The sequence below is a fragment of the Vicia villosa genome, linkage group LG2 (genome assembly GCF_029867415.1).
Source record: "Vicia villosa cultivar HV-30 ecotype Madison, WI linkage group LG2, Vvil1.0, whole genome shotgun sequence".
In the NCBI taxonomy this organism is placed as follows: Eukaryota; Viridiplantae; Streptophyta; class Magnoliopsida; order Fabales; family Fabaceae; genus Vicia; species Vicia villosa.
Genome location: NC_081181.1, coordinates 199,126,328 through 199,140,291, shown reverse-complemented (window position 1 = coordinate 199,140,291; position 13,964 = coordinate 199,126,328).

Here is a 13,964-nt window from a genome sequence, read left to right as displayed (position 1 = left end):
TATATATATATATATAAGCGGGTGTGATTTTGGGTTTCGGGTGTGGGTTTCACACTACCCGAACCCAGTCAACACGAGTTTTCACGCGTTGACTCAGATTCGGGTGCGGGTGGGACCCCCGGGTTTGGGTCTACTTGCCATCCCTACCCATAACGTCTCTTGGGTGGCTCGTCCTCTAGAATGACCCGAGTTATGTAGGTCTCTGCTAAGATTCTCTCTATTGGTGTTCATAAGATTTAAATGTTCTAGTGGCCGCCTGTCGTACCTTCCCGATCGAGGCAATTTATTTCTCCCGTGCATTTTCTTCTTTTGTTTCCTCGGTCCTGACCATTCAGATCGGGCGGTCGGGCCCACCTCCCTTGCGTATCTGGTCTTTTTCTCCGTGTTGCTTTCTTCACCTCAAATGTAGCATTCCGCCTGAGTGATGATATCTTCTATATAGGTGGCAGATTTATGGGCCAACGATTCAATAAAGTGTCTGGCCCTCAAGCCGTTCTGGAAAGCCCTTACGAACATTTCCTGGTTGGTATGAGTGACCTTTATGGTTTCTTCATTAAAGTGTGCTACATATTCTCACAATGTTTCGTCCCGCCTTTGCTAGACATTGAAATGGCTAATGATCGAGACCTTTCGGTGCTTGCTGGCGGAGAACTGGTGTATCAACTTCTTGGCTAGATAATGGTTACTCGTCACCAAATGTTTTGGTAACCCCATATACCAACATAGGGTGGCTTCCTTCAAGGTCCCCGCCATCAGTTTTCATTTAAGTGACTCGCTAGCTCTAGTGATTGCCCTCTGAGTATCGAAGGTTAGAATATGCTCATGCGGGTCGTGTTTGCCATTAAATGACGAGAGTTGGGGGGGCTTGAATTTCCCGGGAACCTCAGCTTTCTAGATCTCTTTCGATAGTGGTTGAATGTCAATCGGATCGTCATAATCCCTGTCCTTTAGGGGAGGTTGCAGTTGATTTTGCTGCAGTTCAATTATGGTGTTTTGTAATTGTTCGTTTTATTGGCGTAAGAGCTCCACAACAGCGATCAATGCTTCCATGGCTTGGGATCCCTGACTGTTACTATTGGCCCCACTTCTTGTCCGTATATTCACAATTATGTGCTCCCTGGAAAAGTTTAACCAGGCCTAACGGTGGGCTCCAACTTTTCTTGAAGAATAATGAGATGACTTCCTCGAAGCTGGTTAGGATAAGCCATAGTGAATATTGAGTTTTGTGGATTAAGGATTGATTGTCTTCTAATGTAGCTAGGCTACTCTTCTTATAGTCCTTGTCTAATGATGGCGTTAACTCACATTCATAACTCTTAATTGCCACAGTTCCCTTGTTGTCGGGAAGCCATAAAGGGTATTGAACTATATTTGATGAGGATATTTCATGTATTGGAAGACGACTTGATAGAAGGAACAAACAAGGGAACTTGATAGTGCTTGGGCGAGGGCGAGACGTATGGTTGAGGCGAGATATATGGCTAATTCGGGATGTACGTCCTAGATATACATAAGTCCCCAAGCGTGAGACATGATATGGACGAAGCGCTTTAAGTCACCTGGTGGTTTAAAAATCTACTTCTAAAGATGCATCTCGGATGTACACCACCCAACCCAATTCGTTGTCCAACTCTAAACATGTATTATATTTTAGCCACACAAGTAATTTTTATTAAATATATAATAGTAATTTTTTATAGAAATTTTCGGAGATAAAATTATAATAAACAAAAAAATCTACAGGAAACTTTTAAATCCAACAAATATGTAACTTCCCTATTAATCTGGTGAGACCCTTTAAGGGACTCTAAAAGAAGAATATTTTTTATAAAATAATCAACATAAAATATTTTGAATTTTAATAAAACTAAGCCATTTAAAAAAATATTAAAATTGTATAATTATACGAATTTGGGACCAAAACTATGAAATAAATAAATGTAGAGAGAATAAAAATCTAATAGCATAACAAAAAGATATCAAGTTTAAATCTTAGGATATGTTTGGATTGATGTAATACCACGGAACAGAGCAAAATGGAAAATAATTGAACAAAATTGAACAAAGCAGAATGAAATTTAAATCTCACTCCATTGTTTGACTATTTTATTTAAAAGGCTTAATAAATCCTTTGGTCCTTTAACTTAATTTCAGGTTTCACTTTAGTCATTTATTTCATAAACGTTCCTTTTAAGTCCTTCAAATTATGTTCCGTTAGTTACATTGGTCCTTTCCTTTAAATATTGTCAAAATATGTTAATTTGAGCTGACATGGCACTCCGGCTCATTCAGATATGAATGACATGGAATTATTTTATTAATATATTATTATTTAATTTATTAGGCATCAACTATCTTTATCTCTTCTCCTCTCTTCAACATAATCCTAGTTGTCACCATTATTTTTCTGTTCTTGCTCTTTATTCTTCATCTCTCTTTCTTCTCTCTTCTCCTATGTAGGAACCTCCATCAACACCCATGTCTCTCAATTCTCCTCTCTTTATAAGTAAGTCTTCATTTTCTTCTTTCTTTCTTTTGGTTGATTTCAGCGTGTGACGAGGCATTAAGGAGGAATAAATAGGTGGTTTAAATGGCTTCCAGTTTCAATCCATAAAAAACTAGACCCTATTGTAAAAAAAGTGTGGCAATTCACAGTTTCAATCATTAAATCCCAACATCGTTAATGGCCCGTGAAACGTTTTACAAGTATGTTGGGTTTGTTCTTTTTTTTTTGTGATTAAGTGTATTGGTTTAAGAAAGAATGTTTTTTTATGAATTGCATAATTACTGTGTTTTTGTTCCTTGGTCCTTTGTTGTTGGTGACTTATGGAAGAGACACCATTTCTATTGCGACTTCTATTAAACGGTTAGCTTCAGAAAATGTTTATCTTGTTCAGGTTAAACTTTGCACTTTAATCTTTCTTTTTGTGTTCATTGAATTAAAGCATAAACTTTTCACATTATGTATGTTGTTGTCTAACTCTTTTACAAGCTCAGTGCATATACAACATCTAAGATTTCTCCAAAATAGTGGAAAAAGTTTCACTTTTCAATGATGTAGTTTCTAAGTTTTTCTGAACGACAAATGGTGGTAATTGTGTGTTAAATGTCAACAAATTTTAGCTCTCGTATATAAATTGGTATTGTTCTCTAAATTCCTTGCTTCAATTTCATAAATGTATTGCTCTTTAATTTTATTTTGAAGATGGATTTGGATATTTTTTTAGGAAGTGTATTGAGGTGGAAACAAACCTTGCTTCAAAAGGAGATAAAGATAGTCTCACAAAATGTTGGCTTGTGGCAAGATTACTATCACATGGAGACCAAGGTACTAAATGTGAATACAAGACCACACTCACAAAGGTGTTTTTGATCCATGGAAAACTCCACAAGCAAACAAGCAACAAGGCACAAGCAGAAGAAATCAAGGAAAAGCAATTATTGGCCACTCAAGACAAAGCAGGTCGACCTGCTTTGTATCTAGGTCGACTCAATACAAGTAAAACAAGAAGGATTCAGAAAACAACAGACAGGTCGACCTACTCACAACACAGGTCGACCTAAATTGGTGAAATTTACACATCCTACTGTTAGGTCGACCCACACAACAACTAGGTCAACCTAAACTGAAGAAAAGTCCCCAAAACGTATCTCAACAGGATTCTGGTCGCTTTTATCTTTTCATTTACGTTCTGTTCATATTTGGTTATAATTGCAAATTGATCAATGATTCGAGTGTTAAAATTGTGAATTAAAAACTTGTATAAACATCACAATTCATCACACATTGAATCACCATCAATTTGATCATTATCACCAAGTGTTTGTGCTTTTGCTTCTTTCATTATTACTGCATTGCAAATCAAAGTTTATCAAATTAGAAGTTAATCGATTTTCTGTAGTGAAACATATTGATTCGATAAGATATCATTTCATTGTTAATCTCAATTATTTTGTGGTTTTATCACATATTCAACCCTTGCAATATCGGTCCGGAATGAACGCAAGTCGATTCAGAACCGCTTTAGCTTTAGTTCGAAATAACTCCGAAAAACTCTGAGAGATCTATTCACCCCCCTTCTAGATCCTTAGGCCAGCGTCTAACAAGTGGTATCAAGAGCTCTGGTTTATTCCGTGCTACGTGAAACACTTATTGGAAAGATGGCTTCCGGACCTAAAGGGGCTCACAATAGAGCTCCAGTTTTCAACGGTGAAAACTATGGCTATTGGAAGGATTGTATGTGTGTCCATATCAATGCCATTGAAAGGAACATCTGGACAGCTATTGTCAATGGTCCCTTTCAGATCACCATGACAAATGCAGCTGGTGCAGTTGTTCCAAAACCAGAAAATACTTGGGATGCTGAAGATGAAAAGATATATGGATACGATTGGAAAGCGAGAAACATTCTAATCTCAGCTCTAGGAGTTGATGAATACTATCGCGTTTCCCATTGTAGATCCGCTAAAGCTATGTGGGACACATTGCAAGTTGCCCATGAGGGAACGGATGATGTCAAACTAGCTAGAATCAATATTTTAACTCAAGAGTTCGAACTCTTTCACATGGAAGATGGTGAATCCATCGAAAACATGCAGAAGAGATTCGTTCACTTGAAAAATCGTTTAAACTCTCTTGATAGACCTATTTCCAATGCAGTTGCTACTAACAAAATCTTAAGATGTTTGAACAGGGAATGGCAACCCAAGGTTACATCAATAATGGAAGCGAATGATCTAAACACCTTAGACATCACCACTCTCTTTGGTAAACTAGAGGAACATGAACAACATCTTAAATGCCTTGACATGCATGAGAAAAGGGCAAAGAAAGAGAAGAACATGGAGAAAGAGGTAGAGAAGAAGTCAATAGCTCTAAAAGCTTCAAGCTCCAAGACCTCAAGACAAGAGCTAGAGGATAGTGATACAAGTGATGATGAAGACTCCGATGATGAGGAAATGGGACTGTTTGTGCGAAGATGCAACAAATACCTAAAGAAAAATGGAGCAAAACATTCCGACAAAGGCTTGATCAACTATAGAAAGCAATCAAACAAGTTCAAACAAGATGACAACAACAAAGGAAAAATCAAAGGTCCTTGCTTTAATTGTGGCAAAGTCGGTCACTACAAACCGGATTGTCCATACCTTAAGAAAGAAAAAGAGAAGAACCAAAGCAAAGGTCATAACAAATCTAGAATAGCCTACATAGCATGGGAAAGTGATTCATCTAGTGAAAGCTCATCAAGCAATAAAGAAGAATCAGCAAACTTATGCCTTATGGCTCATCAACACAAGAAAAAGAAACTTGTAAGTCATCTTAAACCTGAACTCATAGATAAGGTATCTCATTCTCAACTAAAACTTACTTTTGAAGAATTACATAGAGATGCAATTGAAGCTTTCAAACTTTTGGCCTCAAATAAGAAAATCTTTTCATATCTTGAATCAAAAGTTGAGAAAACCGAAAAGGATATGGAAGCTTTAAAACAATCTATGCTAGACATTCAAAAGGATAAAGTTGAGATAGATCCTACATCATGGTTTGGTTGTGAGACATGTCATATTTGGCAAAAAGAAGTAAGAGATCTAAAAGCCAAATTAGACAAGGCTCTACAACCAAAAGTGACTTTTGCGGTTGATCCGAATAAGTTCAAAAGGTCGTATACTCCTTTATATAGTAAATACACTTTTGTACCAAAAGTATCAACTAGCAAAACAGTATATTCTCATCATATTACCTGTCACTATTGTTGCAAAAAGGGTCATACCATTGAAAAATGCAAATTTAGGAGGATTTTGGTTCCTAAAGGAGTATTTCAATGGTTGCCTAAGTGCAACAAATCATGTACTCACTACCAAGGACCCAATGAAAATTGGGGACCTCCCTCTCTAAATTAATTTTGCAGGAAAAGTGTCTTGACATTGCCGAAAGGTTGTGGTTCCTTGATAGCGGATGTTCAAGACACATGACGGGAGACATATCTCTTTTCGTTGAGTTTCACGCAAAGAAAAAGGGGTATGTCACCTATGGAGATAACAATCGGGGAGCCATACTTGGTAAAGGAAGTGTAGGTAACCCTTCTACCACAACTATAACTGATGTACTGCTAGTAGAAGGTCTTAAGCATAATCTCTTAAGTATAAGTCAATTGTGTGACAAAGATTTTAAAGTAACATTTACAAATTCTGGCTGCACAATAGAACATACTAAGAAAAGAGACATTATGTTTAATGGCTTAAGAGTAAACAACATCTATATGCTAAACTTGGATGAGGTATCTAAGTCTAGTACCAAGTGTCTAATTGCTCTAGGCGAAGACTCATGGCTTTGGCATAGACGTCTCGCCCACATAAATTTTGACTTACTTAACAAGGTTGTCACAAAAGACTTAGTAATCGGCTTACCTAAAATGAAGTTTTCAAAAGATCATCTATGCGATGCTTGTCAAAAGGGAAAGCAAACAAAAATCTCTTTTAAATCAAAGAACGTGGTTTCAACATCACGCCCTCTTGAACTCCTTCACATGGATCTCTTTGGCCTTTCAAGGACTAAAAGCATAGGTGGAAACATCTATGGTTTTGTCATTGTCGATGATTACTCTAGATTTTGTTGGACAATCTTTCTACCTAGTAAGGATCAAACTTTTCCAGCTTTCACGCAATTTGCAAGATTATGTCAGAACAAAATGAACACCAAAATAGTTGCAATTCGAAGTGATCACGGTGGAGAGTTTGAAAACTATCTTTTTGAAAAATACTGTGATAAACATGGAATTGAGCATAACTTTTCAGCTCCTAGAACACCACAACAAAACGGAGTGGTTGAATGTAAAAGTCGTGTTCTAGAGGAGTTGGCAAGAACAATGCTGAATGAGGGTAGTCTATCTTGAAGGATAGAAAAACACTTAGAAAGGGGGGTTTGAATAAGTGTAGTCTTAAAAACTTGAACGATAAAAATAAATTGCACAATTATTTTTATCCTGGTTCGTTGTTAACTAAACTACTCCAGTCCACCCCCGCAGAGTGATTTACCTCACCTGAGGATTTAATCCACTAATCGTAACAGATTACAATGGTTTTCCACTTAGCCCACGACTAAGTCTTCTAGAGTATCCTGATCACAACCTGATCACTCTAGGAACAAATGCTTAGACACAAGCTAAGACTTTCTTAGAGTATCCTGACCACCACGTGATCACTCTAATTACAACTGCTTAGACACAAGCTAAGACTTCCTAGAGTATCCTGATCAACACTTGATCACTCTAGTTACTTACAAATTAATGTAATCAAATAAGAGTTTTACAATGCTTCTAAAAAGCTATAATCACAACAGTGATATTTCTCTTAACGTTTAAGCTTAATCTCACTAATATATTACAACAGCAATGTAGTGAGCTTTGATGAAGATGAAGTTTCTGAGCTTTGAATTTGAACAGCGTTTCAGCAAGTCTTTCAGAATAATTTCGTTCAGAATTGGTAACCTTGCTTCTCATCAGAACTTCATATTTATAGGCGTTTGAGAAGATGACCGTTGGGCGCATTTAATGCTTTGCGTATTCCGTACAGCATTGCATTTAATGTTTCACGCTTTTGTCAACTACCTCGAGCCTTGTTCACGCTGTGTCTACTGACGTTGCCTTTAATAGCTTCCAACGTTCCTTTTGTCAGTCAGCGTAGCCTGCCACCTGTACTTTCTTCTGATCTGATGTTTGTGAATAAAATATTTGAATATCATCAGAGTCAAACAGCTTGGTGCATAGCATCTTCTTGTCTTCTGACCTTGAAGTGCTTCTGAGCGTGATACCATGAGAACTTCAGTGCTTCTGCTTCTGATCTCAAGTTCTTCTGATGCTTCCATAGACCCATGTTCTGATTCTGCCTTGACCATCTTCTGATGTCTTTCCAGACCATGTTCTGATGTTGCATGCTGAACCTTCTGAGACAAAGCTTCTGAGCGCTGATTTGTGCATACTCTTTATATATTTCCTGAAATGGAAATTGCAATGTATTAGAGTACCACATTATCTCACACAAAATTCATATCCTTGTTATCATCAAAACTAAGAATATTGATCAGAACAAATCTTGTTCTAACAATCTCCCCCTTTTTGATGATGACAAAAACATATATAAATGATATGAATTTGCGATCAGAAAGAGCAGACGGCTAAAGACAAATTACACAGCTATAGCATAAGCATGTGAATATGTCTCCCCCTGAGATTAACAATCTCCCCCTGAGATGAATAATCTCCCCCTGAAATAAATACTCGAAGAACTTTAATAATAAAAGACTTCCCTGATTATTTCGGTAGAGACGATCACATAAGCTTCTGTCTTCTGATAATTCATAGCTTCTGACTTCTGCTTCCATTGGACAGCTTCAGAACTTGAATTTCTTTAGATCCCTAGAACACTCACAGCTTCTGATTCCTGCTTCCATTTAGGACAGCTTCAGAACTTGAATTTCTTTGATCTTCAGAATATTCACAGCTTCTGATTCCTGCTTCCATTTAGGACAGCTTCAGAACTTGAATTTCTTTGATCTTCAGAACATTCACAGCTTCTGATTCATGCTTCCATTTAGGACAGCTTCAGAACTTGAGTTTTCTGGATCTTTAGAACATTCACAGCTTCTGATTTCTGCTTCCCTCGGATAGCTTCAGAGCTTTGAATTTCTTCTTACATCACTTCATTCTAGATTGTATCAGAACATTGTTGAATGTACCAGAGCATCATCAGAGCATCATCAGAGCAGCTCTACATCCTGAAATGTTACAGAACAAAACTAAACGACAAAAGTCAGCATGAATGAGTTAGAACATAAAATGTGTATCAGAACACAAAATATGTATCAGAGCCATATAAGCCATATAGAATATATCAGATCCAATAGACAATGTATCAGAGCAAATAGACAATGATTTGGATCATATTCTATTATCAGAATTTCTGATCATTCTTCCTTCTTGCTTCTGATTCTGAAGCTTCCTAGCACTCAGCTTGCTTCAAGAATCCAAGAGCTATTTCTGATCATTCTTCCTTCTTGCTTCTGATTCTGAAGCTTCCTAGCACTCAGCTTGCTTCAAGAATCCAAGAGCTTTTTCTGATCATTCTTCCTTCTTGCTTCTGATTCTGAAGCTTCCTAGCACTCAGCTTGCTTCTAGAATCCAAGAGCTTGATTCATTTTGTTGCTTCTTATGTTGATCTTGAATCTTCGATTCCTGCAACAACACAACTTAAAAGCATAGAACTTTGCAAAAGTTCTGTTAGTAGAGCAACTGATTAAATCAAATCATTTATCACATATTTCTCCCCCTTTTTGTCATATCATAAAAAACATAAAAGATCCAGATAAAAACAAAAAGAAACATACGGAAGAAAAAGGATGATTTTCATTGAAGTTCAAACAGACAAGTACAGAAGTACACAAAGAGAAGGAAGACAAGATGCACAAAACAGATGCAGCAAAAGAAAAAACAAAACAACAAAGACTCAATCTAAGACGACCCTAGCCTTGACAAGATCTTGGCCAGCATCTCTTGAACCCCATTGTTGTGCTCATTCTGCTTCTCTATGAAAGCTCTAAACTCAGTATTGACTGAGCTTTGCTCTTCCTGGTTCTTCTGAAGAACTTCCAAAGTCCTTGCAAGACGGGAAGGTTCATCAGAAGAAGCTTCACAGCTTCTATCCACAGGGATGGCATTCTGATCCGCGGCTTCCATAGTCAGATCATTTACAGGATTTTCCTCAACAGGAATTTTTTCATCAACATGATCTTCTACATCTGCTTCTTGCATAGAAGCATCTCCATAATCTGCAGCTGGGATCTCAGAATCTCCATTCTCAAGTGCCTGAAGAATGGCAGCAAGATTCCTAGGGGCAGAAGGACCTTCAACTTCTGGTGGGTCAACAACTTTTGGAATGACCAAGCTTGGGTCTTCCTTAGAAGGGTTTTCCCTCAGAAAGTCAAAGAGGGTCTTGAAATCCCCAAGTAGAACAGGATATTGAGGTATCCAGACCACAATCTCCCTGCAAGGATTGGCTTCCAATGCAGCAGCGAGTCTTGCTACTTCCAATTCATCCACAAAGGGCTTCTCCTCAGCAGCAACACAATTTTTGATAGGATGGTAGTATATACCATTATCATCCTCCAGAAGGTAACCAGGGTAACCAGGGGCAGCAGCCACTAGTCTTTTCTGTACTCCCATTGCTTCTACTTGAAAATCCTTGCGAAATCTTCTCCAGAGATTTCTTGTAGAAACATCATCCAGACCATTTAGAAATGCATCCTTCAGAAGGTCTAGACTGCTAATCACCTCATGTCTGAAAAGTTCCAGGTAGGTATAGGGTTCAGGTTCAGGCGGATTGAAGGTGAATTTGTAGTCAGGGTAGAGAAGACAGTAAGGTTTGGATTTTCTGGTAGGTAAGGGATGGGATATAGAAGGTGGAGGTGCGGTGGATGAGGAAGAAGGGATATCTGAGAGAATGATTGATGAGGATGGAATATCAGAAATGATAGATTGAGAAGAGGATGGAGTATTTGTAAAGGGAATTGGTGAGAGAGATTTATCAGAAGGAGTTGGGGGAAGAATACTTAAAGGTGTGGGGTTTAGAATGGGAGAGGAGAAGGATGATAGAGAAGGATTTGGTAAGGTGAAGTTTATTTTTGGTTCAGATGGAGGTGATTGGAAAGATGGTTTAGGGACAGAAGGAGGTGGAGTAAAAACCTGCCTGGAGATTTGTACAGAAGAAGAAGATCTGGTTCTGCGAAAGGAATCTCTGATCCTTTTATCCCTTCGTTCGTCAGAGTCCACCTTGTCAGGATCATAGGTGACCCTCAACTTCTTGGCTTTCTCAGCCTCATCTTCTCGGGCTTTTCTTTTTAGCCTAGCCTTTAGTTCCTTCTGATCCTTCTTCAGAAGATCAGCCTTGGACGGAAGTACTCTGCCACGGATCCAAGCAGGATCAATATCTGATTGCTTCTAACACAATCTTCCAGGTAAAGCTTGACAACCTGATGCAGTTCTTTTTGAAACAAAGAGGCAAAACCTTCAACAGCAACTCTTCTTGACAGAATGTCAGGAAAGCTTGTGCACACAGAAGGTACATTTTGAATGAGTTCCAGTCTGAACAAATCCACGCCATTGAAAATGGGACCTTGAACTACTCCAAGAAAATGGGACGCATTGAGTTTTCTGATGAAGTCCAGCACCTTGCTTTCAATCAGAATGTCTGAAATCATTCTTCCAAAAGGAATAGTCGTTCTTGGAATATGAGGGTACTTCGTCCTTTCGTCTTCTCTTAACTCAAAGATAGAGGTCTTCAGATTCTCAAACAGAATATGAGAGATGTTGATCTCAGTCTTTTTGCCAATGCAGAAAAGAGTGTACTTGTGATCTGGGCTGATGTAGGAGGAGGAGAGCATCCTTTTTCTATGGTGAAGGGAACCCAGAATAATCTCAGCCCATACTTTATAAAACGGCCTTAAGGTGCCTGTGTTATTAGAGTCAATTCCAAAAGTCTGAGAGATTTGTTGTTCAACTTTAGACCAATCAACTGATGCATGTCGAAAACCAGACCAACCTTCTTCATCATTCAGATTGTACAGCTTCCTGATGAGCTTTTCAGTGATGACCACTTCATGCCCTAGCACGAATGAAATGATGGCAGTTGGGGTAACCGTTGCATGTACCCAGAAATCCTTCACAAGTTCAGGATAAATTGGACCAACCAATCTATCAAGATACTTAGACCATCCTTGCTCAAAGATTCTTGCATCACATTTAAAGCCATTTGCTTTTAGGTTGTTGATGTCCACAGCAGATTCACATAGAACTTCCAGTTCTTTCGTGGGTATTAAGCATGTTTTCAATGGAGCATACTCATATTTGCGTAGAAGGATTTGTGTAGAAGTGAGCCTTTCTTTTGAGTTCGATGAACAAGAAGATGAGTTCATGATGATTATGCTTTGAGATCAAATCAAAAACTAGGGTTTGTAAAAAAATGCAACGAAGGGGATGCACAAGAGAGAGAGAAAGAGAGAAAAAGAGGGAATGAAGATGAAGTGGGTTATTTAAATGATTTGAAAATAAAGAAATCATTATGCATTTAATGAGAAATGACATTAGGAGAGAGAACACAGTAAATGAAATGATTTAACACAGTTACCTAGGTCGGCGTCTTTTCAACTACACGCTTTGTACTAACCGTACAGACACGTGTTTACCATCAGATAATAGATGACAGCTGTAAAATATGAATAGACTTTACGCCTTCTGATTCTGATCACTGCTTCTGATTGTCATTCTTAAGAAATGATCTGGTTCTGATAGGATCATCTTTCTTCCCAAGAATCACATCTTCTAAATGAGCTGAAGCAAGTCTAGGTGATCTTCTGATTGTTGGTTCTTCAGAAATCCTAAGATTCTCTAAAGATGCAGCAACTTGATCTTCTGATCCATTGCTTCTAAGACTGCCAGCTTCTGCAGCTTTGCTTCTTGATTCTTCAACTTCTGATATATCAATATCAAAATCTGCAAAATTCTCAAACTGCTTTGGTTTTTCAAGACCAAGCTTATCATCAAACCTGATATTGATTGATTCTTCTACAATCAATGTTTCAGTATTGTATATTCTGTAGCCTTTAGAGCATTCAGAATATCCAAGAAGGAAACATTTTTGTGCTTTGGAATCAAACTTACCAAGATGATCTTTAGTATTCAGAATAAAACATACACATCCAAAAGGATGGAAATATGAAATGTTGGGCTTTCTGTTCTTCCACAATTCATAAGGAGTCTTATTTAGAATAGGTCTGATAGAGATTCTATTCTGAATATAGCATGCAGTGTTAATTGCTTCTGCCCAGAAATGCTTAGCCATATTGGTTTCATTGATCATGGTTCTGGCCATTTCTTGTAGAGTCCTATTCTTTCGCTCTACAACTCCATTTTGCTGTGGAGTTCTAGGGCAAGAGAAATCATGGGCAATACCATTTTCTTTGAAGAACTCCTCAAAGAATCTGTTCTCAAATTCGCCACCATGATCACTTCTGACCTTTATGATTTTACACTCTTTCTCAAATTGAATCTGAGTGCAGAATTCAAAGAACACTGAATGAGACTCATCCTTGTGTTTCAAGAACTTTACCCATGTCCCGCGGCTATAATCATCAACGATGACTAATCCATATTTCTTCCCTCTGACAGATGCTGTTTTGACTAGGCCAAACAGATCAATGTGCAAGATTTCTAATGGCCTTGAGGTAGAAACAACATTCTTAGACTTGAATGCAGGTCTGGAGAACTTGCCCTTCTGACATGCTTCACAAAGAGCATCTGATTTGAATTTCAGATTTGGGAGACCTCTGACCAGATTTAGTTTGTTAATCTGAGAAATCTTTCTCAAACTAGCATGACCTAATCTTCTGTGCCAGACCCATTGCTCTTCAGAAACAGACATAAGAAAAGTCACCTTCTGCTTCTCAAGATCAGAAAGATCAATCTTATAAATGTTGTTCTTCCTCTTGCCTGTAAATAGGATTGAGCCATCCTTCTGACTTACAGCCTTGCAAGACTTTTGATTGAAGATTATATCATAACCATTGTCACTTAATTAACTTATGGACAATAAGTTATGCGTTAATCCTTCTACAAGAAGTACATTAGATATGGAAGGAGAGTTACCAAGACTTATGGTTCCAGAGCCAATGATTTTGCCCTTCTGATCTCCTCCAAACTTGACTTCTCCACCTGGTTTAAGCACCAGGTCTTGGAATGTAGACCTTCTTCCCGTCATGTGTCGCGAGCACCCAGAGTCCAGGTACCATGACATTTTGCTTCCTGTCCTCTTTGCCGCCAAGGATATATGCAACAGAAATTATCTTCTCCTTAGGTACCCACAATTTCTTGGGTCCTTTCTTGTTAGTTCTCCTCAAGTTCTAATTGAACTTGGGT